The sequence below is a fragment of the Dermochelys coriacea genome, chromosome 9 (assembly GCF_009764565.3).
Source record: "Dermochelys coriacea isolate rDerCor1 chromosome 9, rDerCor1.pri.v4, whole genome shotgun sequence".
NCBI lineage: Eukaryota > Metazoa > Chordata > Testudines > Dermochelyidae > Dermochelys > Dermochelys coriacea.
In genome coordinates this window covers 58,746,027-58,771,978 of record NC_050076.1, presented here as the reverse complement: position 1 = coordinate 58,771,978, position 25,952 = coordinate 58,746,027, and positions in this window count along the sequence as shown.

The following is a 25,952-nucleotide window of genomic DNA, read 5'->3' as shown; positions in this document are numbered from 1 at the left end:
AAGAGTCTGCCTTTCTCAGAAAATGTTCACTTTTTTTGTCAAACAGAAGACTGTCCAAAACCTCAATATTTTGATTCTGAAATACCAGTGCTGTGGTTCATGGGATGTGTAGTTCAGATGCCTCATGCTCCCATGCTGGAAGCCCCAACTGGATTTCATCCCCCATGATGCACCATGGCCATGCCATTGCCATCTTGCCCCTCCTCACTGCACCAAGCAGGCCCCAGGCATTTCAGAACCAACATATTTTGCTTTTGTGCTGAACTATTTCAGATTTTGATTTTTTGTCAAAAACTCAACATTTTCCAGGGAAATTTTTGACAAAACTGAAAATTTTTCCTCTTTATTGAAAATGTCTATGGGAGGAGGGAAATTTCCAACCAGCTCTAGTTATCAAGTTCACCTTTTGCTTAGGAGGGTAAATTACATAGGTGCTTCTTTATGCATGAGCTTATCACACATTCTTATACAATACAGACATTGAAATGACACTGAAGTTACAATATGCAAGGAAAATAACTTTTCACTGGAATGCTACAGTGCACAATGCACTGTTTTGTAACTGGGTGTGAATGGCATGGTAAGTATTGCAGATTTCTGGGGTTATTTATTCAAGGGTGCTTCCACCATTTTAGCATCTTTTGTGTTTACTTTTCATGAACTTTCATATGATTTTTCAAATCCTCAGAGGCAGCATACTTTTAGAAATCTGGCATAGTGAGGTGCCCACAGTGAGTTCAGGGCAGTCAGGCATAGACTCCAGATTACCAGCTCCCAGTTCTGCTTCAGGTCCTGAAGAAGAGCTTTGTGTGAGCTTGTCTCTTTCACCAACAGAAGTTAGTCCAATAAAAGATATTACTTTATGCACCTTGTCTTTCTAATATCCTGAGACCAATATGACTACAACAACACTGCAAATAATCTTAATTGCAAAACCATAGAAGATTAGAGCTGGAAGAGACTGCAGGAGGTCATCTAGTCCAACCCCCTGCTCAAAGCAGGACCAACCCAAGCCGGGCTTTAAAATCCTCTAAGGATGTTTTTTAAGGTTTTTAACCATCTATCTTACCTAATTTTGCCATTGATTTAGTGGGGCCAGGATTTCCCCCAGGACTTTTTCTTGTTAGTCTACATCTAATTCCAAATTCAACAGCATGTCTGAGCAGCAGAAAAGTTTTCTTCCAACATCCATTACTTTGCACTTGATTATGTTGATGGGATCCTCTAACAAGCCCATCAGTGCTGCTTTTTAATTGCTTTGAGAGATTGCTGTTGAGTGGTGCAATGCCACCCTTCCCCTCCAGGAACTAAGCATATTGCATCTACAGTACTCTTAGCCCCTGACAGCTTGAGGAGCCAGAAGTCAGGATGGGGAATTGAACTGGTTTTCCTGCATATGGTAAGGTAGAATACATCACTACTAGATGGGTTTGACATTTGCTTTGTGTCCGATAACCCCCTATATCTCCACCAAGTGAAGTGAGTTATTTAATGATCATGTCATTAATAAGTGCATAAGCAATAAGTCAAGCTACTGAGTCATTGACATCACTACACAGAACTTCACAGAGCACACAACTTCATAGTACCCTCAAAGCAGGTATTTATTGCTTCTGTCTACTAGTGTTTCAAGCTCTGTAGAAGAAATGTGCAGTATTACATTGTCAACTCTGTGTGTGTGTGTGTGTTTCCCCTACAGGAGCACCAGCGTGGAAGGTGTTATTTTCTGATAGCCCCCAAACATCCAAGGAGCAGTAGAGATATGTAATCTCCACAGAGGGACGATAGTCCCATGATCACCACCTCCAGAAGGTGCTACTGCTGTCAAAGCTATTACAGAAGCAGCAGTCAGTACTCCCAGGAGTGCTGCCTCTTTCTGGAAAGCTGCATGAACACAAGGAACGTGGTATCACCCACAACCAAAACTGGGTGGCTGATAGCCATCATGGGAAGTCTGCAGAATCCTGCCTTCTCCATGCATAAATGTAATAATCTAGAGAGATTCCCAGTGCATATCAATCAGAACCCCCAAACACCCCAACTTGGAAGAATGCTCATGAAGGATCCATTTTGGGTTTAACACAAGACTTGGTGTATGCTGGGATGGGATACCTGGACTGTTTAGTCACTTCTGTAGTGACCTTCAATTGAGCTGATGTAGTCAATAAAGCAGAGAGTTCTTTACTCACATCCAATACAGAATTCTAAATCTCAATTCACAGCTGCAGTGTAAGTGGATGAAACATAATGAAAGCAATGGGGTTGCACTTGCTTATTCCAGCAGCGAACTTGGCCCTTAGCATAGGCACTGCCAGTGACCTGGACAGCACACTAACCATGTGAATTGGGTTTCAATGGCAGCAGTGTCAGTGGGCAGACAGGCAGAGACATTTCTTGCAATTAGGAAGGTAGCTGATGGAGGGGACAGGATTGCCTTCATCAAGAGAGTTAGATGTGCTGTGCAGTGACACACGTGCGTTTAGATTGGGAGCCTGAGCCAGGCTGCTTTAGCCTGAGTCTGTACAATAGATGGAAACTTCCAGACCTGAACCCAGCTGTAGAGAGAAGCGTGTGTGTGTATCCCACTGTGCCACCACTCCCAATTCAGTTCATGTTAATCCTGCACAGGACAAATGAAGGCAGACCCCAAACAATGGAACGGTTTGTTTTGTTTTTCTTTCTTATATTCTGAAGAACAGTTTCCTTCGATCACACAGAGTTCTGAGTCTGATAAAAAACGAATGCACCCTCACCCTAGCCCTGACTCTGGTGGTTGGCTGCTGTGTGAGCAGGGAGAGTAAGTTTTGCAACAGTGTTAATGGCATGGAGAAAAGCCATTAGAGGAGGAAGAATTGAGGTTACAATATTGTGCTGAAAAGTTTATTGCTGCCTGTAGAGACATCAGGTCTGTGCTTCTAGGATTATTCAGTGCTTAATGTCGAGCCGCTTGCACATTAGTTTTTCCGGGAAGCTCATTTGGGGTTCTTCCAAAATGGAAAAAAAGGGCTTCCCTAATAAAAGAACTCTCCAAGACCTCCCCAAACCAAACAAACCAGCCTGGGCAAAAGGCCGAGTGTAGCTCAGCCATCAGACCTCCAAGCACAGAGAAATATTTGGGGTTCAGGTAAGTAGCCTGCATAGGCAGCCATGAGAGCTCTCCAAAGGACTAGCCGAGCAGCCCAGCACGTCTGGGTATGAAGAGACCAGGGTTATCCCTTTCTGATCAACACAATGGCCATCTGTATCAAACAGCCACTCTGCCACCAAGGATATGAGGGCATTGTTGTAAGGCAGAGATAGCGAAAGTGCCTGGTTATCTGAAAGGACAGAGTTCATCACTAGTGAATCCAGGGGGCTATGTTCATTTTGCGCCTCTTACTATGAGCTAACCTATAATATGCCTGTCCACTAAGGGAAGCATGTAGCACTGTCTTTAATGGGATAAGTGGACACAGGCAATGTCACAAAAGATACTAAGGCAATTAGGTATTTTTACTGTTTAGCACATACACTAGCTGAGGGTCTGGCTCCAAGGTTTTTAATTGCCATGGGGAAAACAGGTGGGTCTTAATTGCAGGGCAAAAGGGTGGCAAACATACTTGCAAGACCTTGATATTGACCTTGAAGCACTACTCAAAGATGGATCAGCATAATCACCACCATTTTACAGATGGGGAAACTGAGGCACAGATAAATAATGTGATTTGCTTAATGTCGTACAGTGAGCAGGCTGGTAAGAAAGGCCTCCTAATGCCAGGTCATGTGTCCTATCTACTGGACCACACTTCTCCCATCAGCTACTATAATCATGGGTGTGCTATATGTGTCTGAAATAGATCAATAATTGATGAAACAGTAGCAACGATTTGGAGAAGTGTGGGTATTTCAGAACATAGGATAGTCAGTTAGTAAATTATGGGTATTATAACTTTATATAAGGCGCCAACCTGTAGCTTAGCCTAGGGTGACCTTCATTGTAGACCTGCACATGCAGCATGTTGAAGAGAACTATTCTATTCTATTCAGGTTCTTATACCATGCTTATTGCCACAGTATTTCAGCATCTTCCAGTACTGCATTAAGCAATGTGGTTAATATCTATCATGTGTGATTCATGATCTCTCGCATCCTCTTCAAAGAGGAAGTATTATGTATGCAGTGGAGTGGTTTGTTTTGGAAGGGGTTTGGTTTGGTTTTTGAAATGTCCATGGTGATCTGTGTTTGTGCTAGTGAAGGCAGGTGGGAGAAGTGAACCTGGTCCTTAGAACAGAAGACGGTTTGGTTTGTGATAGTCGTTAGTTCCTGGGCAAGCTCATTCCATAGGCTGGGATTGGCCCCCAAGAAAGCTCCATCTTCTGCACAGAGGAGCTTTACCCTGGTGGTAGAAAGTTGCATTGTGCCAGAGGATGGAGTTATCACCACAGTCCTCAACTTGGTGCTTTAGTTGATCTTTTAGATACCATGGATCCAGGCCATTAATCACCCTGAAGATAAAGACCTTGTCCTGAATTCTATAAGCTGTGAGAAGACAGTGCAGAGAACAGAGGACCGGGCTGATGAGCTCACTGGAGCCCATGTTGCTGAGGAGATCTGCTGCAATGCTCTGTACTAGCTGGAGTTCCTTAAAGACTGATGGCTTCATGCCCAGATATACGGCATTGCTGTAGTCCAGCCACAAGGTGATAAAGCTGTGTATAACTGAAGACAGGTCATTGTCCTGCAGGATAGGACAGACTCTCCTAGCCAAGTGGAGATGGTAGAAAGCGTCACTCACGGATGCTGCAATGTGTGAGCTCAGCATCAGCAAGGAATCCAGTAGCACACCGAAATGATGGCCTGAATGGACCAGTTGTTGTTGTGCCCCATCAGCCAAAGAGGCAGTTTTATGTAACATCATCCCACAGTGCAGATGGTTTTGTTGTTAAATTGCTGTGTTGTTCCTGCTTTATATAAGGCACTTACATTTATTTTAATTTTCCTGCCATGTTACAAGTTGCCGGGATACTCCTGAGGGAATTCTGCACCACTGTGCACATGCAGAATTCATATCTGGTGCAGAATTTTTTTTTCTGCAGAAAAGACATTCTGCCCAAGAGGTGCTGCAGTTCTGCCTTTCACCTACCAGAGGCTAGTGTGTTGCCAGAATTGCCAGCAGCATGAATGCAGGGGGTTGTTCTGGTGCCACAGCAGCCTCTGGTGGGCAAAAGGTGGAACTGCAGCACTTCTGGGACAGAATGTATTTTCTGTGGGGAAAAAAAAATCTGTGCATGTGCAGTGGTGCAGAATTCCCCCAGGAGTAGAAGTTCATCACAGCACTCTGCCTGGGGAGCCAGGTTAGGACAAACAGAGTGGGATACACAGGGCTTCGGGGGGCCTGTCACAGACTGGGGTACAGAATGGGGATAGACTGGTGGGGAAAGACTGGGGCACGGGCTCAGGAGTTAGTGGGGTGACAGGGTTGAGCCAGGGGCTGAATGGGAGTGAGGATGCAAGGCCTCATGGGGATGGGAGAGAGGGGCTGCAGAAACCCATGGGGATGCGGGAACAGGGGCAGATGTGCCTGACAGAATGGGAGAGGCTTAGGATCAGCCAGGGTCTACATGGAGGCTCCCCAACTCCCTAACAGTCCTGGCCCTCCCCCCCACCCAAAAAAACCTCCCTGTTCCACATTTCCCCCACTCACACTTAACAACCCTTCAGGTTCACTCCAGGCTCCTGCCCTCTCTCTAAGCTCCCCCAGACCCCTGACACTCCCACGCCTTTGCACTTCTTCTGACAGGTGCAGGAAATACAGTTCTGTATTGTAATTTAAATGAATTACTCAATATTCTGTATGAATATGTCTAGTAAGGAATCTACTTGTCAAAAACAACAACAACAGAATCATGTTTTGGTCTGTATTGTTACAAACACACTTGGCACAACTGGAGTTGCAGCTAACAAGGGATGTGAAGGGTAACAAGAAGGGTTTCTACAGGTATGTTAGCAACAAGAAGAAAGTCAGGGAAAGTGTGGGACCCTTACTGAATGGGGGAGGCAACATAGTGACAGATGATATGGAAAAAGCTGAAGTACTCAATGCTTTTTTTGCCTCTGTCTTCACAGACAAGGGCAGCTCCCAGGGACTGCTGCACTGGGCAACACAGTATGGGGAGGAGGTGATCAGCCCTAAGTGGTGAAAGAACAGGTTAAGGACTATTTAGAAAAGCTGGACATGCACAAGTCCATGGGTCCAGATCTAATGCATCCAAAGGTGCTGAGGGAGTTGGCTGATGTGATTGCAGGGCCATTGGCCATTATCTTTGAAAATTTGTGGCGATCGGGGGAGGTCCTTGACGACTGGAAAAAGGCAAAGATAGTGCCCATATTTAAAAAAGGGAAGAAAGAGAACCCGGGAAACTACAGACCTGTCACCTCACTTCAGTCCCCGGCAAAATCATGGAGCAGGTCCTCAAGGAATCCATTTTTGAAGCACTTAGAGGAGAGGAAGTTGATCAGGAACAGTCAAAATGGATTCACCCAGGGCTGGCCTTACCATGAGGCGAACTGAGGCGGCCGCCTCAGGTGCCAGACTGGGGTGTGGGGGGGACGCCACTAGGACCCAGAGTGTAGAAAATTGTGTCTGCTGCTGGTGCATATGTATTCTCTCTGCTCTAGATGCACAGAGATGGTGGAGTGCTGTGCTGGAGGAAGGAGGGCACAAGAGACATAACAGGCAGGCAGGAGAAAAGGTGAGAGGGAATAACAGAAAGCAGCAGGAGTTGCAGGGAGAGAGAGGAGGAGGAGCCTCTTATGTACCTCTCTAGCATCCCCAGGAGCCTGGATTGATTAACACCTGCTTCTCAGAGACTTCCTGTTTCCTGCTGCTTCCCTGAACCCACTTGAGGAGAACAGGCAGTCAACTGAAGTAGTAGGAGCCAGTTAGGCCCTTAAGATGCTGATATCTTCCCTCTCAGGCCCAGCTACCAGCCTGCTTATTTGTTCCCTTCAATTTAGAGCCACTATAGCTGGCACAGAACAGCAGTCATGAGTGAATGAAGAAAACACCCATCTGGGGCAGCATTCAGAAAAAGAAAGAAAGCAAAGGAAGCTTTTCTATCTAAGCAGGAAGGAGCTCTTCTGAGATACAGAGCCCTGGTCTACACTACGGGGTTAGGTCAAATTTATCTACTTTAGGTCCATTTTACATTGATCTAAAGGGCTTTTAAAATCGAATTCTGTACTCCTCCCCAGCAAGGGGAGTAGCACTAAAATCAACCTTGTTGGGTCGAATTTGGGGTAGTGCAGATGCAATTCAATGGTATTGGCCTCTGGGAGTTATCCCAGAGTGCTCCAATGTGACCACTCTAGACAGCACTTTCAACTCCAATGCACTAGCCAGGTAAACAGGAAAAGCCCTGGGAAATTCTGAATTTCATTTCCTGTTTGGTGAGCATGGCGAGCTCAGCAGCACAGATGATCATGCAGTCCCCCACAGAATTGCAAATGAGCTCCAGCACGGAGCGAACGGAAGGCACTGGATCTGATTGCTGTCTGGGGAGAAGAATCTGTGCAGGCCAAACTCCGATCAAAAAGAAGAAATGCTAATATGTATGCCAAAATCGCACAGGGCATGATGGACAGAGGCTAAAACGGGGACACACAGCAGTGCCATGTGAAAGTCAAGGAGCTCAGGCAAGCCTACCAAAAGACAAAGGAAGCAAATGGTCACTCTGGGTCAGAGACCCATACATGCCACTTCTATGATCAGCTGCATGGCATTCTAGAGGGGGAACCTATCACTACCCCACCACTGTCCATGGACACCTGCAAGGGGGGAGTCTCATGCAACACGGAGGATGAGAAAGAGGAGGAGGAGGAGGAGGAGAATGCACAACAGGCAAGCAGTAAATCCATTCTCCCTGGCAGCTAGGACCTTTTTATCACCCTGGAGCCAATACCCTCCCAAGGCGGGATCCCCGACCCTGAAGCCAGAGAAGGCAGCTCTGGTGAGTGCACCTTTGTAACTATAGTACAGGGTTTTAAATCAATAGTGTTTAATCTTTGATTTGTCCTGAAGAATTGGGATGCATTCGCAGCCAGTACAGCTACTGGAAAAGTCTGTTAACGTGTCTGGGGATGGAATGGGAATCCTCCAGAGACATCTCCAAGAAGCTCTCCTGGAGGTACTCTGAAAGCCTTTGCAGAAGATTTCTGGGGAGGGCTGCTTTATATTGTCCTCCACGGGAGGACATTTTTCCATGCCAAGCCAGTAGCCCGGAATCATTGCAGCACAAAGAATGGCAGCGAATGGTCCTGGGTTTTGGTCGCATTCAAGCAACATTTGGTCTTTATCTTTCTGTGTTAGCCTCAGGAGAGTGATATCGTTCATGGTCACCTGGCTGAAATAGGGGAATTTTTGTAAGGGAACAGTAAAAGGACCCTGTTCATGCTGGGCTGTTTGCACCTGGGATCATCCCATGCGGTGGGGGGATGGGTGAAGAGATCTTCCCAGAAAATAGCCACGTGGTGCAGTCGGGGGAGATGTGTGCTGCACATCCACCCGAAAACCGCAGCTCCTCCTTTCAAATGTGAAATCCAACCAGCATTGCTTGCTATGGGAAAGGATGGCGCTGCAGTTTGAAACCATTCCCACATGTTATGAAGGTGTAAGAAGCCAACCCCACGTACCAAAAGGCTTACCATGGCTGCCTGGAAACTGAATTCTGTTGCCCAACCATTTGCGATGTGTCACCATACAGGCAGGCACTCAATATAAAAGGCAAAATGCGACCTTGTACTAAAGCACATGTGCTGTCTGCTGTGAATTGCTTGATTCACTGTGAAAGAGTCCGTTTTGTTCTCAGAAATGTATCATCTTAAATTTTACTCTCCCTTTTTATCTCCCCCGCAACATGAAAATGTTTTTATGCTCCCCCTATCATCTCCGTCCCTGAGGTTATTGCAGATTAGAAGGCAAAAAAAAAAACCGCACTCGCAATGACATGTTTTCTGAGCTCATAAAATCCTCCCGCACTGATAGGGCACAGCTTAATGCATGGAGGCATTCAGTGGCAGAGGCCAGGAGGCGATGCTGAGGCTAATGGGGGAGCAAACAGATATGATGAAGTGTCTGTTGGAGCTGCAGAAAAGCCAACAAGAGCACAGACCCCCCCGCTGCATCCAGTGTACAACCACCTGCCCTCCTCCCCAAGTTCCATATCCTCCTCACCCAGATACCCAAGAACATGGGGGCAGAGAGGGGGAGGCTCCGGGCATCCAGCCACTCCACTCCAGAGGATGGCCCAAGCAACAGAAGGCTGTCATTCAAAGAATTTTGATTTGTAGTGTGGCTACAATAAGGAATGTGGCCTTGGCCTTCTGTCCTCCCACAACCCAGCCCATCCAGGATACCTTGTCACTTGTCACCTATCTCACTTTTTAAAAAAAAATTAATAAAGAAAGAAGGCTTGGTTTCAAAACAATAGTGACTTTCTTTCTTTTGCCAGCTGTGATCGAAGGGAGGAGGGTGGTTGGCTTACAGGGAATTAAAATCAACAAAGGGTGTGGGTTTGCATAAAGGAGAAATACACACAACTGTCACACCGTAGCCTGGCCAGTCACAAAACTGGTTTCAAAGCCTTTCTGATGCACCACGCACCTAGCTGTGCTCTTCTAATAGCCCTGGGGTCTGGCTGTTCAAATTTGGCCACCAGGCGATTTGCCTTAACCTCCCACCCCGCCATAAATGTCACCCCCTTACTCTCACAGATATTATGGAGCACACAGCAAGCAGCAATAACAATGGGAATGTTCGCAAAAAGAAAAGGAGTATTTGTAGCACCTTAGAGACTAACAAATTTATTAGAGCATAAGCTTTCGTGAGCTACAGCTCACTTCATCAGAATGCATCCGATGAAGTGAGCTGTAGCTCACGAAAGCTTCTGCTCAAATAAATGTGTTAGTCTCTAAGGTGCCACAAGTACTCCTTTTCTTTTTGCAAATACAGACTAACACAGCTGCTACTCTGAAATGGGAATGTTGGTTGCGCTAAGGTCTGACCTAGTCAGCAAACAGTGCCAGCGAGCTTTTAAATGTCCAAAGGCACATTCTACCACCATTCTGCACTTGCTGAGCCTATAGTCGAACTGCTCCTTACTACTGTCCAGGCTGTCTGTGTATGGCTTCATGAGCCATGTGAGCAAGGGGTAGGCTGGGTCCCCAAGGATAACTATTGGCATTTCAACATCCCCGATGGTAATTTTCTGATCTGGGAAGTAAGTCCCTTCTTGCAACTGCTCAAACAGCCTGGAGTTCTAAAGATGCAAGCGTCATGCATCTTTCCTGGCCATCCCATGTTGATGTCAGTGAAATGTCCCTTGTGATCCACCAGTGCTTGCAGCACCATTGAGAAGTACCCCTTGCGGTTTACATACTGGTTGGCAAGTTGGTCTGGTGCCAAGGTAGGGATATGTGTTCTGGCTATTGCCCTACCACAGTTAGGGAAACCCATTGCAGCAATGCCATCCAGTATGACCTGCACGTTTTCCAGAGTCACGACCCTTGATAGCAGAAAACCAGTGATTGCACTGGCTACTTGGATCACAGCAGTCCCCACAGTAGACTTGCCCACTCCAAATTGATTCCCAACTGACCGGTAGCAGTCAGGTGTTGCAATTCCCTGGTGCTTCCACAGGGCTATCTCCACTTGCTTCTCAACTGTGAGGGCTGCTCTCATCTTGGTATTCCTGTGCTTCAGGGCTGGAGAAAGCAACTCACAAATTTCAAGGAAAGTGGTCTTATGCATGCGAAAGTTTCGCAGCCATTGGGAATCATCCCATACCCGCAACTCTATGCAGTCCCTCTAGTCTGTGCTTGTTTGCCGGGCCCAGAATCGGCATTCCACTGTATCAACCAGCCCCACTGCCGCCATGATGTCCCAATTGCCACAGCCTGTGCTTTCAGGAACGTCCATGTCCATATCCTAATCACAATTGATCTCGTGCTGGTATCTCTTAGCCTGGTTCTGCACAGACTCTAGGATAATGCGTGAGGTGTTTACAATGTTCACAACAGCAGCGGTGAGCTGAGTGGGCTCTGTGCTTGCCATGGTATGGCATCTGCATGGTAACCCAGGAAAAAAGGTGCAAAACAATTATCTGCCGTTGCTTTCATGGAGGGAGGGAGGGAGGGAAGGAAGAAGGGGTGACTGACGACATGTACCAAAAACCACCCTCAATAATGTTTTTGCTTCATTAGGCATTGGGAGCTTAACCCAGAATTCCAATGGGCAGTGGAGACTGCTGGAACTGTTAGATAGCTAGCAATGATATTGAGGACACACTCTGCTGACTTAATGCATTAGTGAGGGCGTACACAATCGACTGTATAAAATCAATTTATAAAAATTGACTTCTATAAAATTGACCTAATTTTTTAGTGTAGACATATCCAGAGACACAAATGTTCATGGTGAACCTGCCGGCCCCAGGGAGGATGTGAGTGATGAGGAGATGCCTGATCTTCCAGTTAGTCAGAGTGCAAGTGACCTGGCAGCTACTGCAGCATCCATATCTCCATCTCAAATGGATGGAACCATGCACATTCCTGAAGAAAAGTGTAGATCAGAGAAGAGTATGGTGGAGGCACAAGAAACAGCTGCTGCTGAGTTTAGTTCCTTAAGTCTAGATGATCCAGGACTGTGGACCCACTTGAGCAGTAGCCTGAGGGACTTCCTTGAACTACATGGGCCACAGCAAGTAAAAAACTTCATGTTCTCCAAAGACAATGAAAATAGAAGTTTCCATCTAACACATTACTGGCATGAAATCCCCAATGGTGACAAAGTGGTGAGGCCATGGCTTATATACTCAAAAACCCAGAATGCTGCATACTGTTTTTGTTGCAAACTCTTCCAGTCTAATGTTCCAGCCACATTGGGTTCTACAGGAACAAAGGACTGGAAAAATCTGGCTAGAAATCTGGCATGACATGAGAAGGCAGCAAATCACCAGACAGCATTCCATAGGTGGAAAGAGCTTGAGATGAGACTAAGGTTAAAGGCCACCATAGATGATCAGCATCAAGAGAAGATTGCATCAGAGTCTCTTTACTGGCAAAATGTTCTGAAAAGGCTCATTGCCATTGTGTGAATGCTTGCTACCCAAAATCTAGCATTGCGTGGCACTTCAGATCAGCTGTATGTGCCAAACAATGGAAACTTCCTTAACATTGAGGAGCTGATGGCTGAGTTTGATGCTGTACTCCAGGAGCATCTAAGAAGAGTCACCACCCAAGAAATGTACACACACCACTACCTTGGAAAAATCATTCAAAATGAGATCATACAGTTACTGGCAACAAAAGTCAAACAGAAGATTGTGGCAGATCTGAAGTCAGCAAGATATTACTCTGTTATTCTGGACTGCACACCTGACATCATCCGTACGGAACAAATGACTTTAATGGTGCGTTTTGTAACAACAACAGAATCTAATGAAAATGTCCCTGCAATGGTGACTATCAGAGAGCATTTTCTAGAATTTATTGACATTGATGATACTACAGGACCTGGTATGACAAATGTGCTTCTTAAAAAGCTGGAAGATACGGGAATTGCAAAAGCTGACATGAAAGCTCAGGGCTACAATAATGGTGCCAACATGAGAGGAAAGAACAGAGGAGTGCAGACATGGATCCGAGAGTTACACCCTCAAGCTTTTTTTGTCCCATGCAGTTCTCATTCATTGAACTTGGTGATCAGTGATGAAGCATCAGCTTCTAGTGATGCTGCTGAATTTTTTAATGTAATTCAAAGCATCTATGTATTTTTCTCTTCATCAACTCTTCAACAGCAAATTTTGAAGCAACATCTGGGAACATCCTCTCTGACACTGAAACCACTGAGTGCCATACAATGGGAATGTCGAGTGGAGGCGATAAAGCCTATCAAACACCAAATTGGGAAGATAGATGATGCCATAGTTGCCATTATGGAGGATAATGCTATGGCAGGAACTGTTCATGGGAGAACAGTGGCAGAGGGAAATGGAATCACCAGAAACATACATAACTTCAAATTTCTGTGTGGCTTAGTGTTGTGGCATGACACACTGTTTGAAATAACTGTTGTAAGCAAGAGATTCCAAGGTGTTGACCTTGATATATCTGGAACAACTGGACAAAGCAAAGTCATACCTACAGTCTTACCGGTTAGATGAGGGATTTCAAAACGTTCTGAATAGTGCACAGAACTTGGCAGAGGAACTCCATACTGAAGCTATTTTCCCACCCATTCAAGAAAACAAGAGTCACCGAAGAAGAAGACATTTTGATTATAGGCACGGGATAATCCCATAAGAGACCCCAAACAACAATTCAAAGTTGAATTCTTTAACCAGGTGCTAGACTGTGCAATACAGTCAGTTGAACAATGCTTCATGCAGTTCAAGGAACACAGCAGTGTATTTGGGATGTTGTATGATATTCCAAAACTCCTCACTTTTCCTTAAGAAGACCTACACCAGCAATGCAAGGCACTAGAGACAGTGTTGACACATGATGACATGCGCGATATTGATGCGAGTGATTTAGGTAATGAACTGAAAGCCCTTTCAAGATACATTTCAGCAGGATCAACTCCAAAGGCTGTTCTGGAATATATGTGCACACATAAGAAGACCACCCTCTTTCCAAATGTTTTTGTTGTTCTGAGCATGCTTCTAACACTTTCTGTAACAGTTGCCAGTGTCCAAGCTGAAGTTAATAAAAACACATCTATGTTCCACAATGTCACAGGAGAGGCTGGTCGGCCTTGCAACCATCTCAATAGAGCATGAGCTGGCCCAGACTGTGGACCTTCAGAAAGCAGTTCAAATCTTTGCAACCAAGGAGGCATAGAAAGCACCATTATGATTATTCAAACAGATAAAAATGCCAGTGTTTACTATGCAGACAAGAAAAGTTACATTTGCTGTTCAGGTGTTTGAAAGTTAAGTGTTACTTAAAATTTTTGAACAAGGCATTTTAAGTTTAGTTCTCCTTTATTGGGGTAGGTAGCAGAGCAGTACCATGAGAGGAGTAGAAAATGAAGAAGGCAAAATTGAGACCTTTCAAAGTTTTGGTCCAATCGAGGGGACATGGGGGTGTCATTTGAGCTCCCCACTTCAGGTGCCAAAATGTTGTGGGCCAGCCCTGGCCGCTAGTTCTGCCTCAAGTTGCAATGGGGGAGATTTAGATTGGATATTAGGAAAAACTTTTTCACTAAGAGGGTGGTGAAACACTGGAATGCGTTACCTAGGGAGGTGGTAGAATCTCCTTCCTTAGAGGTTTTTAAGGTCAGGCTTGACAAAGCCCTGGCTAGGATGATTTAACTGGGACTTGGTCCTGCTTTGAGCAGGGGGTTGGACTAGATGACCTTCTGGGGTCCCTTCCAACCCTGATATTCTATGATTCTATGATTCTATGATCCTATGATTCTATGCATTGTTCTCTAGGGGTCTAGGGCCTGACTCAAAGCCCTGAGAAGTCAATTAAAAGTGTTCATTGACTTCAATAAGCTTTGGCTTAGGTCCTCTGAGAGTTCTGGGGGGTCTCCCTGTGTGTTTGCCCAGTGCTGTGCAGCTGGGCTGGAGCAGCTGGAACTGAGCCACACAAATAGTGGGAACTCACCAGCCTGCACTTGCTAAACTGCATGCTTTGTCCCAGACATGTCACTGACCAACCATTGAAGTCAATGGAGCTTCTTCTGCACCAAGATCCAACAGAGGAGGAATAAGGGAAATTGGGGCTGGCCTAGAAAACAGTGGAGTCCTCACTCCACCTATTAGCTGGGTGAAGATACATGGTGCCCTAGGCATGCCTGACTCAGGGTCCACTGTGGCTCCATCTCATGACCCACCACCCCCCTCACTTGTGGAGGGAGGGACTTAATCCTCCAGAGAAGCAGGGTGAGATCCCTTTTACTCCCTGAGAAGCTGCAGGAAAGGTCCACCTCCCCTTGGGAGCAACATCAGCGGCAGCAAGGTCACCTGTTATCCCCCCAGAGAGGCAGAAAGGGGCCTCATTACTTACCCTTGGATGCTGGGGCCAGTAATGGGGGGGCCCATCTGATTGAACGTTTGGGCCGAGCCCACTGCTCTCTTCTCCTGCTGTTCAGGGAATCAGTTGTCTGCTGGGATGGGGTTGGCAGAGTGGGGCTTTGATTTCACATCCCATTGCTCTCCCCCTCTCAGAGCATCTCCCCCTCTCAGAGCTTTTGTTTCAGACTGTCTGCAGACTCAGGCAGGGGTTGGGTCATGATTTCAAGCTTTTCCTTCCAAACATGTGGACTAGAAACTTATTTTAAAAAGAATGAAAGCTGAGATTTTGATAGCCACTGCCACATGACTGCAGTAATTGGGGACCTCAGGCAGAGATATATATTCCCAGATTTTTAAAGGCTTTAGGTGGTGCTGCACTCAACTCAGCACCTAAATCTCATTTTCAAAAGGAATTTAATTTCTAAATCACTTTTTCAAAGAAACTTTGGCTCCTAAATCAGATAGGCATTGCAACACTGAGCACAGAAATGCCTTTGAAATCTGAGCCAGAGTGCCTTAGTCCAGTTTTAATTCATGTTTTATGTATCACAAGCTGGGTGATAACATGAGAAGACTTCAGGTTTCTACAACTGTCTCTTTATTAGGAGAGCTATTTTCATAGGTGCTGCAACAGCAGCTAACATTCCAACCATGTGCACACAGACTGACTGCCTGTTGCCTCCTCCAAACTCTTCCCTCCTGCAACCGGGCCTCTTCTCTCCAAGTTCCACACAGATTGCAACCACTCTCAGCAAAGATGAAAGAGCAGGGACCTGTAGCAAGCTTTAGGGTTTTCTTATTTTTACCAAATCTACTACAGTATGTTTAGTAGTTCATTATGAAATATTATAATAAATAATTAACACTGAACTACAGTTGATATTATAAAGAATGTGGTGGAATGAATTATTCTTGCTTTTTTATTGTGTTGTTTCACTCATAACATTCAATAATTTGCAATGGGACACCCAGTCATTAGTGCAACTGTCACAATGAATCAGCACAGCAAGATAACATTCCACTATGCCTGCAATTATGACTCATTGGGGAGAATTCAGTGTTTGCTGGCTCTGCTCTGTGAGTTGCAGTCGACCTGCTTAGTCTAGAGGTCCAGTGCTGTTTAGAGAGAAGTATGAACCAAATACCTGATCCAAACACCTCTGAACTTTGCAGAGCTCAAACACTGACCCCAGAGCTGGACCTCCACAACTGGTGCTTCTCTATAGTGGATCAAATCAAAACCCCAGTTCCAGACATCTCTGGACTTTGGGGCATTTCAAATCTGAATCTAGATCTTTTCTTTTGCTCAGGCATCTCTCTACCTTAATAAGACACTGCACTGGTATTACATGAGGCTGTTGTATCCAACATAAGAGTATACTTTCTACCTCAAGGTTTGCTAGTGGCTGTTTCCTACACAGGCTGTGCTTCTTGCTTTAGCTCTAAATGAGCTTTGTGGTTCTGCAGAATTAATTTATTAAAAGAAGCAGTTTAAAGGGAGATGGGAAGGGGATTAGACCAGGTTTGTAAACTTTAGCTGAAACCCCAGGAATCTCCCACACTACAACTGAATGCATTGCCAGTATGCCACAGGTGCATGGCACTAATGCCAGTGAAGATAATATGCTCATGGGGGAGTGTAGGAATCATTCTCTGGCCCTATTTTATTCATCCCAGGATGCAACTGTGCCTTTGTTACATTTTTTTTTTTTTGCTGCTGTCTTTACAAAAGCAGGTGAATATAAAAGGCCAAATGCTCAGCTGGTGTTAAGTACTCAGTGGAGCTACCCAGATTTACCCCAGTTAAGATTCTGAGCCATGTTGCCTTTAAAGAATTTACCCTGTTAAGAAGCAAACAAAGGTCAGAGACATATAGCAATAAGCTGTGGATGCATATGGTGAAGAGTGTAATGATACTAACCTGTTGTTATGCAACACCTTTCATCCAGAAAATTCCCCAAGGGGTTTCCTATAAGCTCCAAGTCAGATTCTTCTCTGTTACTGTGAAACCAATGCAGTTATTCCAAATTTATGCTGGTGTACATGAGAGCAGCATGTGTAAGAATCACTTTACCCACAAACGCAGACACCTCTGGGGTGGAAGGTAGTAGCTATTTAACAGTGCACAGCAACACTGTTAGAAGTAAAGAAAACTCCTATAGCTAGTCAGAATGTAGGGCAAATTTAGATAGACCAGCTGTTCTCACTCCAATTGGAAATTGTCCAAGATGACTCTGGGACACCTGTTCTTCCAAAAGGTGTACTGGGATATTTAATGACTAAGAGATCCAGGCCTTAGAATTATATTTAATCTGAAAGTTGGCACCTCCAGTGGCACAGTGTACCCCAATGCCAGGCTGGGACCTTGGTCCAGTATGGGTTCTGCGGTCCACTTTCTGCAGCCCCTGGTTTTTCATTTCTAGGATTTAACTCAGAGCAGGACAAATCCCCCATTGCCCAATCTCTCTGCCATATACTGCAGGCATTTTTAATGTGAAGCACTAAAGTTGATACATTTTAGATCTGGAAAAAACAACGAAGAGTCCATGTGGCACCTTAGAGACTAACAAATTTATTTGGGCATAAGCTTTTGTGGGCTAGAACCCACTTCATCAAATGCATGAAGTGGAAAATACAGGAGCAGGTATAAATACATGAAAAGATGGGAGTTGCCTTACCAAGTGTGAGGTCAGTCTAACGAGACAATTCAATTAACAGTAGGATACCAAGGGAGGAAAAATAACTTTTGTAGTGGCAATGAGAGTGGCTCATTTCAAACAGTTGACAAGAAGGTGTGAGTAACAGTAGGGGGAAATTAGTATGGGGGAAATTAGGTTTTGATTTTGTAATAACCCAACCATTCCCAGTCTTTATTCAGGCCTAATGTGATGGGAAAAGTCATATACCCTGTTTTGATTACAGCTTAACAAGCTCCCTTTACACCTGGGGCAGAGTCAGGACTAGAACCCAGGTTCCTGGTCCACTGCCTTCTTCACTAACTCATAACATCTCTGAATGTGTAGGTGGATTGTACAGAATTTCATAAGTTAGGGCAAACTAGTTGTCTTTCATATGTGATGTCATTGCTACTCTATGTACTACCCATTCCAGCAAAAAGAATGATATTATAGTACTGATAGTACCACTTTACTCTAGGGGAAAGGAACTAGAGTAGTTGTTTTGTAGTATCTGGCTGGTGAATCTTGCCCATATGCTCAGGGTTTAGCTGATCGCCATATTTGGGATCGGGAAGGAATTTTCCTCCAGGGCAGATTGGAGAGGCCCTGGAGGTTTTTTGCCTTCCTCTGTAGAATGGAGCATGGGTCACTTGAGCGAGGCTTCTCTGCTCCTTGAAGTCTTTGAACCATGATTTGAGGACTTCAATAGCTCAGACATAGGTGAGGTTTTTCATAGGAGTGGGTGGGTGAGATTCTGTGGCCTGCGCTGTGCAGGAGGTCGGACTAGATGATCAGAATGGTCCCTTCTGACCTTAGTATCTATGAATCTAGAGTGGTACCAACCTCATGGCCATAAGGTGCTGTGGCCACTGTAGAATGAAAGAGTAAGCCACTGAGTAAGCTCAATGAGATCCATCAGACTCATTAGTAATAAGACCCAGCTCCTATATAGAACTTTTCATCAGTAGATCTCAGAGCACTTTACAAAGGAGGTCAGGATCATTATCCCCATTTTACAGATGAGGAAACTGAGAAACAAAGAGAGGAAGTGACCTGCACAAGGTCACCCAGAAAGTGGGGGAGCCAGCCTCCCAGGCCAAGTAAACAAACCTGTGCTAATGGGCCTCAAGCTAGTGCACTAGAAATAGCAATGTGGATGTTGCAGGCCTAGGCTGGAACTTCACTCAGCATCCCAGGTTTGAGAGCCCCGCCCATGCCGGAATGTCCACATTGTTGCTTTAGTTGCCTAACATAAGCCTGACTAGCGCGAACTTGTCTGCCTGGGCTGGAAGGCTGTAGACCTACGCTCTGAGTGCAGCCTTGGAGCTTTCCCCAGGTATCAATTCTATTCATTTTTGCCTTTGGAAGACGTAGCTAAGGGCGATGGGAAACAGAAATTGCCACGTGAACCACTGTTTAAATTAATCTCTTTTTCACCACACTCCAGAAAGCAAAGCCCCCATATGATGCTAGTATTGAACCAGAACATTGGCTCCAGCAGGGACTAGACACAGAATGGCGGATCCAGAGGACCATCAAACTTAAGGGAAATTCAGATTCTGATCTGGATCCAAATTAAGAAGTTCAAATCCACCTCTGTAAAATAGTTCTGAGCCTCAAGGGGAGCCACCTCCAGCATCTGCAATGGGGTTGCAGGAAGTGGGGAAGCTGATGGGCAAGGTGTCCTGGGACAAAGGCAAGTAGTGGTGGATGGATAGATGGGAGTGTGAGGTGGGAGAGTGTGGAAGTGATGCCATTTTGGAAGGGGGTGGAGAAGAATATTTTATCCAGGGAATGTCACACTTATTTCCAGCTGAGGGGTAACTTTTTTGAGCATGGGGCAGTGCCTTGCTGGTGTCTGGTGCTCAGACTGGTAAGGTTGCTCAGTACCAGTCCATCAGTTTTTAATGCCTGGGGAGTAATGAGACTGTACATTTATAAACCCTGCTTTGAAGGGCTAGGAGAGCAGAAACTGCAGATCCCACTCGGTCAAAGCCTGGCATACAAACACATAGCCTGGAGGGAAGGGGCTGCCAACTTTCCCCACACCACAAAATTCACTTCTGCTCTCCCAAGAGACCAGCTCAGTTCATCCTCAGAGCCACTTGGGCGGTAGCTTCATTTGAGTGCATTATATAAGCCTGGTCTAATGCTTGGAGAATGAGACTGGGAACCATGAACTCCTGAGAGTAAATCCTGGCTTCAGCAGTCCTAGCTCCTGAACAAGTTACTTCCCTTCTCCGTGCCTCAGTTTCCTCATTTGGAAATTGTCCAAAGATGGGATGTGTTTGCACAGCCTTCTGAGGTGCACACCCAGTTTATAAGGACAAGGGCACGGGGAATCATATCTGTAGCCAGACTCTGGGGATGCAAAAGTCATTGGTCATGAGAATAGCAAGCCTGTGGGATTGGCTAGGGAGTCATTACCATAGAATGTCTCTAGCTGTGGGGATAGGGGATGGAATTCATGACTGTAGCCAGCTGATTGGCAAGGGGGATGGGCTCATGAGAAGTCTAGGAGAGTGGTGGTGAGGGTAGCCTGTTTATTGCAAAGGGGCAGACAGGGAATTTGAAGTAAGGGATCTGGATCCTTTCTCCTTCCTATGAACTGGAAATTTGCAGAAGGAGCTTCCCTTTCAAGTGACTTTAGTGCGGGGGAAAGTTGCTGGATTGATGCCCCTAGAGACTGAAATTCTCCCCAGGATAAGTGAAGGATGGGCCATGGCAGGACAAGGCCCCTGCACACATCAACCTTGAGACCCATATGTTTTTCCAATGGTTATTAAAAACTTGGTGCCAGATCCGCAGCTGGTGGTTAAATTGTGTGCAACTCTGCCAGCTGTAGCTCTAGCTCTGTCTGTGTCTAGCTAAAGGAGAATGTGCTCTTTAGTAGGTACAGAAATATTTCCTAGTGGTTGACCTGAGACAGGTAGCACACAGATGTGGCACATACACCATTTTTTTTCCCCATTTCAATTTTTCTGTCTCCTGCTCTCGGTTCCTTTTGTTTCTCTTGATTGGATTTTCATGCTACCCCAACTTGCCTCTTCATTCTTTACTCTGCATTGTTACTGGTGATTTTTTCCCCGCTCTCTGCTTTTTTTTTTAAATAGATTTTCTTGAAAGGAGTGTAAATCCAGCAACATTCAAATTCAAGTCAAACTTTCAAACCCACAGTGTTTGGGTGTGCTCAAAATTAGACAGGACATATTTACTCCCCCTTTGTACTGTAGATCTTTCATTGCCACTCATTCCTTTCCCACAATTTGAGGCCTTGGAGTAAACCGGGTAACTTACTGCATTTAATTCCCAGCCCTTGGACACTTTTATGAAGTGTGCAAGAAAGCCAACGGTGCAAAGATGACACCTTTTCCCTCAACTCATGTGTCATCCTATTACTTCCTGTTTGCCAAAAGCCAAAGAAGCTTTTGCTTCTGTTAACACAGTGTCTGAGATTCTGGAGGACAAGAAGGCAGATCGAAAGAAGTGCTGGTAGGCTGTATCGCTGCTGACCAGTGCAACATAGGCCAGAACATAGCTATGCGAGAATGATCTGCGCCCCATGCACCATCTACACAAATGTCCACTGAATTTCATTTCCAGAATCTTTACCACTGATGCTGATCTGAGACCAGCTTGCAAATTCGTGGTCCAGCTGGCTGGACTGGCTTTTAGAAAACTCCCCCTTTCATCTGCAAACTGAGCCCCTGGGATATGGAAGTCCTGAGAAAGACGAAATAAGGAGCATCCATTTTTCTACAGTACTTTTCTGACCGTAACCGCACTTTAAAACCAGGCATTTCCTTTCCTGAACCAAACACCTCTTGCTGCCTAAAAGCCACCCACTGCTGGTCTGAGAAAGGCTTTTCTTGAGACACCAGAGTTGTATTCAGGGCTGATCCATTTTTCTTTTAATTCAAATCAATGCAGGTTAATTGAGAGCAGCTTATTTTTACTTCTGCTAGCATATGGCCGCCAGGATCAATACCAGTCATTTCCACTTAAACCATTGTACCTTTACTGGAACTGCTACAGCATCCAGGTCTCCAACCAGTGTATTATGGACTGGCACCGTACATGTGGTTCCTTGTGTTATAATTGAAACCAGTATATCATCAGTCTTGTTGCAGTGGCATCCTCATAAATGTTGTAAGTAAATGGATACATGCTTACCCTAAACCAGTATATATATATTACAGTATAAAGTATTTGCACACTCTAAATACTCAGTTATGGGGCAACCATTCATTGATCTCTTTTGCTTTAATGTGACCTCAGAGACAGCCTTATTGCCACATTTAGCCACGAGGTGGGGCACTGGTAGCAGCTGTGTAATATGAGAGAGGGGACTCCCACATCTCAGCTCCTAAATGCAGCTGCAAGTCAACTTTACCTTATTCTGTCCTAACAATAGCACTAGGTTTTTTCCGTTCGGTCTTTGCTCGGAAACCTGGAAGCTGAGCAGCCTTGAGGTAGCTCTCAAATGAATTAGGGATAGTTCCCTTTGCACAAATATTAACACAGCTTGGGTGGCAACATAACAGATGTTGCTACGGGAGTCCCTGTGGGATGTGTGGCGTATGTGTGTATGAACTTTGAATATACTTCTGTGATCTCAGCATATTTGTTTGTAAACTGGGAAAGATGTGGCTCTCCTTTCCTCTGCCTTAAACACTCATATCTTTTGGGATATCCATGGCAGCCTTTTCAGTGTTTTGGCAAGAGTACAAAAAATGAGGGCAATTTCACCTGAAGAAGAGAAGAATCAGAGAGGGTTTGGTGGCAGTACTGAAGGTAAAGAAAGGCCTAATGGGAATTCTATCTTCTCAGCCTGTCCCATAACATGCAAAGAAAGGATCATTTGAAGGAGTTAATGGCAGGTATTTTAGTACCAGGAATATGAAATGCATTCTTCCACAGTGTGCTCTCAGCCTGAGGGAGGGGAAGGGGTTCATTGCAGCAGGTTGTATGGGCTTAACAATGTCTGGATTAGTTTATGATCCAAAGTAGCATTTGTAGCAATGCAGACTGGGTAAGATAGCCTAATGCTTCCAGACCAAATCCTGCAGCTACTCTGGGCATGACACCCCCATTGATGTCCCTGGGAGATGCAACTATTCAGCATCTCTGAAAATCCAACCACTCTTATGGAAGTGCCTAAATATGGATTTATGAGGAAGTTAACTGTAGCAACTTGGGCCAAAAGACTGAATGGACAGACAAGAACATTTATTCTGGAACTGCTCAGACAGAGATGTAACAGAAGACCAGACACACTAAGGGACTGAACCAGAGGTGTAAAAAGAAACCTCAGGAAAGATTCTGCATAGTTCACATGTCATGTAAGGCTACAGGGAGTGAATTTACAACAAGGTGTTCAAGGGTGAAACCTGCACAGATGAAGGTGCAATCAGTTGGTGTTCTTCTGATGCATCTGGATTGTAGAATAAGGAGCAGCAGGTAGGAAGCCTAGAGGTGTGAAATATTCCTAATGAAATCTGCAGCTAGGCAAACTTGGGATGGGCTTTGCCAACCTTTTGCCAAACCATAGTCAGGAGCCTTGGTCCAGCTGTGGCAGGAACCTGGATGTCTGGGTTTCATGGGGGATTTTGGTTTCACTGTGTGACAAGGTCGGCACAGATGACTACAGGAGAGTGATCCTATTGGGATCCAGGAAGTGGGTGGGCGAAGCCCGCCCACTGCTAAAGGATCCCACCCCAGCCTAAGAGGGGGATCCACAGAACCTGGATGCCAAATAAATACAGGGGACAACTAATGAAATAACAGGGACAGAAGTGTGGTCAAAGGGTCAAACAAAGGGAACCAGACGGGGACACCAAGCAGAGAACCCCGGACAGCGCCCACTGCTCCTCAAAGGCGTCAAGGGAGTCAATGGACACCGCCCAGAGGAACTCTGCCCGGATACGTGAACAGACAGAGGATCGGAAATAGGCCCCACAGTCACAGGAGACTCCATCGGCCAACCTCCTCACCCTAGTTTTATAGATGCAACAGGAGAGTGATAGAAGGCAGATATATTAGCCCCAGGTTTAGTAGATCCCTTTTCCCTGGGTAAGGCAACAGGGAAGGTTCCAGAACAATCAGGAACTTTCTGGAAACAATTAAGACAGACAGGCTGATTAGAACACCAGCAGCCAATCAAGAAGCTGGTAGAATCAATTAAGGCTGGCTAATCAGGGCACCTGAGTTTAAAAAAGACCTCACTTCAGTTTGTGGCGTGCGTGTGAGGAGCTGGGAGCAAGAGGCACTAGGAGCTGAGAATGCGTACTGCTGGAGGACTGAGGAGTACAAGCATTATCAGACACCAGGAGGAAGGTCCTATGGTGAGGATAAAGAAAGTGTTGGGAGGAGGCCATCGGGAAGTAGCCCAGGGAGTTGTAGTTGTCGCACAGCAGTTCCAGGAGGCACTCTAGACAGCTGCATTCCACAGGGCCCTGGGCTGAACCCGGAGTAGAAGGCTGGCCAGGGTTCCCCCCACACCTCCCAACTCCTGGTCAGACACAGGAGGAGTCGAGCTGGACTGTGGGTTCATGAAAATGGCCAAGCCGAGGGCTGCCGTGAATCTCCGAGGTGAGCAAATCCGCCAATAAGTGCAAGACCCACCAAGGTAGAGGAGGAACTTTGTCACACTGTGTTTCATAGACTGGGGGCCGAGTCTGGGGCCAGTGTGAGCCAGTTTATAATTTTGGGTGGAAGTGGTACGAAAAGTGCTGGATTGGAGTCAAAACAAGGCAAATCTTGGCTGTTGTGTCTGAATTACACTTTGAGTGTCTGGTTCATTTAACCCCCAAATTCAAAATGAAACTTGGTGGGAGGAATTGCCTGCCTGTGAGTACTACAACCAGACAAACCCCCGAGAATCCAGACAATCCCTTCAGAATGGAAACCAGGATGGAGTCCCAAATGCCAGCCACACATGCTGTTTAATCAACATCAGATTTATTGTGGAATTCCACCATTCACACCGTGCTGAATGCACAAAGATTCAGGGTACTAGAGTGAGGGCAGGTAGCTGAATTCCTGATAGCCTAGAGTTTTTATACTTCTCCCCTACTGCCCCCTAGTGGCCCATCTACAAAGTGGCTGTATTCAGCTACCATAACTAATATCACATGCCTTAGCATGGGATCAGTTATGCAAGTTTGTACAATGAAAACTCTTAAAGGCTGTGCTGCATTGTTTAGGACTATCCTGGAGGGTATTAGCCAAACTCTGAGCAGTTCCAAGCACTGCTGCCCACAGCCTGCAACTCCTCTATTCAATTCAATGACTTTATGAACATGCTTTCAGTATTGACTAATGTGGCAACCAATGTTCCCTCTAATTTTTGACAGGCTGTGTGCGCAAAAAATTTCTTCTGTGCAAATTATTGTGCTTCTGTGCAAATTTCTGTGTGCATGGTGTTTCACTGTGCGCATGGGGTTTAGGATCTGTGTGTGCGTGTGCACATGTGCACAGCTTAGAGGGAACAGTGGTGGCAACCCACCCAGTGACACAAAAGTATTGTGCACCTCATACCACGTACTATCCCAGCTGAGACTCACACTGAGTCCCATGCATTGGCTGCAGGCTGCAGTCATCAGCCAGTGATGGCTTTTCTATAACCACAGTCACAACTGTAGAGCAGCAGCATGGCTATCGCACACTTATGCCCGTGAAAGCTATATACCTATTTTTGGGTGTCTTGCTCAATAGATCTTTTTGTAGCCTCTGTCTAATGGGGTGCACTCAGCTCTCTATGCACTCTCTGTGTAATGGGGTGAACTGCCCTGTCTCAGAGCGTGTGCTTGCACTCTCTCTCTCTCTCTCTCTGTTTGTGGTGGGTCTTCGGTGACTCAGCCCTCTGCCGAGTCTCACACAATCTGTATATGAAATAAAAACAAAGCAAACCCTTTCTGGGGTACAAGTCCAACAGGGGCTTCTCTCAGTGCCCTCTGTCACGTCTCTCTCAATTTCTCCCTTCTCTGGTACAGAGTGGTGTCCCAGGGCTCCCTCCCTGAAGGCAAAGTCTTTGCCCTCTCAGGGACTTTCTGGCTGCAGCTCTCCAACTGGGCCATGACAGTTCAGTTCCCCTTCTGGGGTTTACCAACATCCAGGCCACTTTCCCAGTGGCTGCTTGGGGGAGGACCTGGGCCTGCCCACTACTCCAGGTCCCAGCCCAGGGACCCCATAGATAGCAGCCATCTGCCATGTC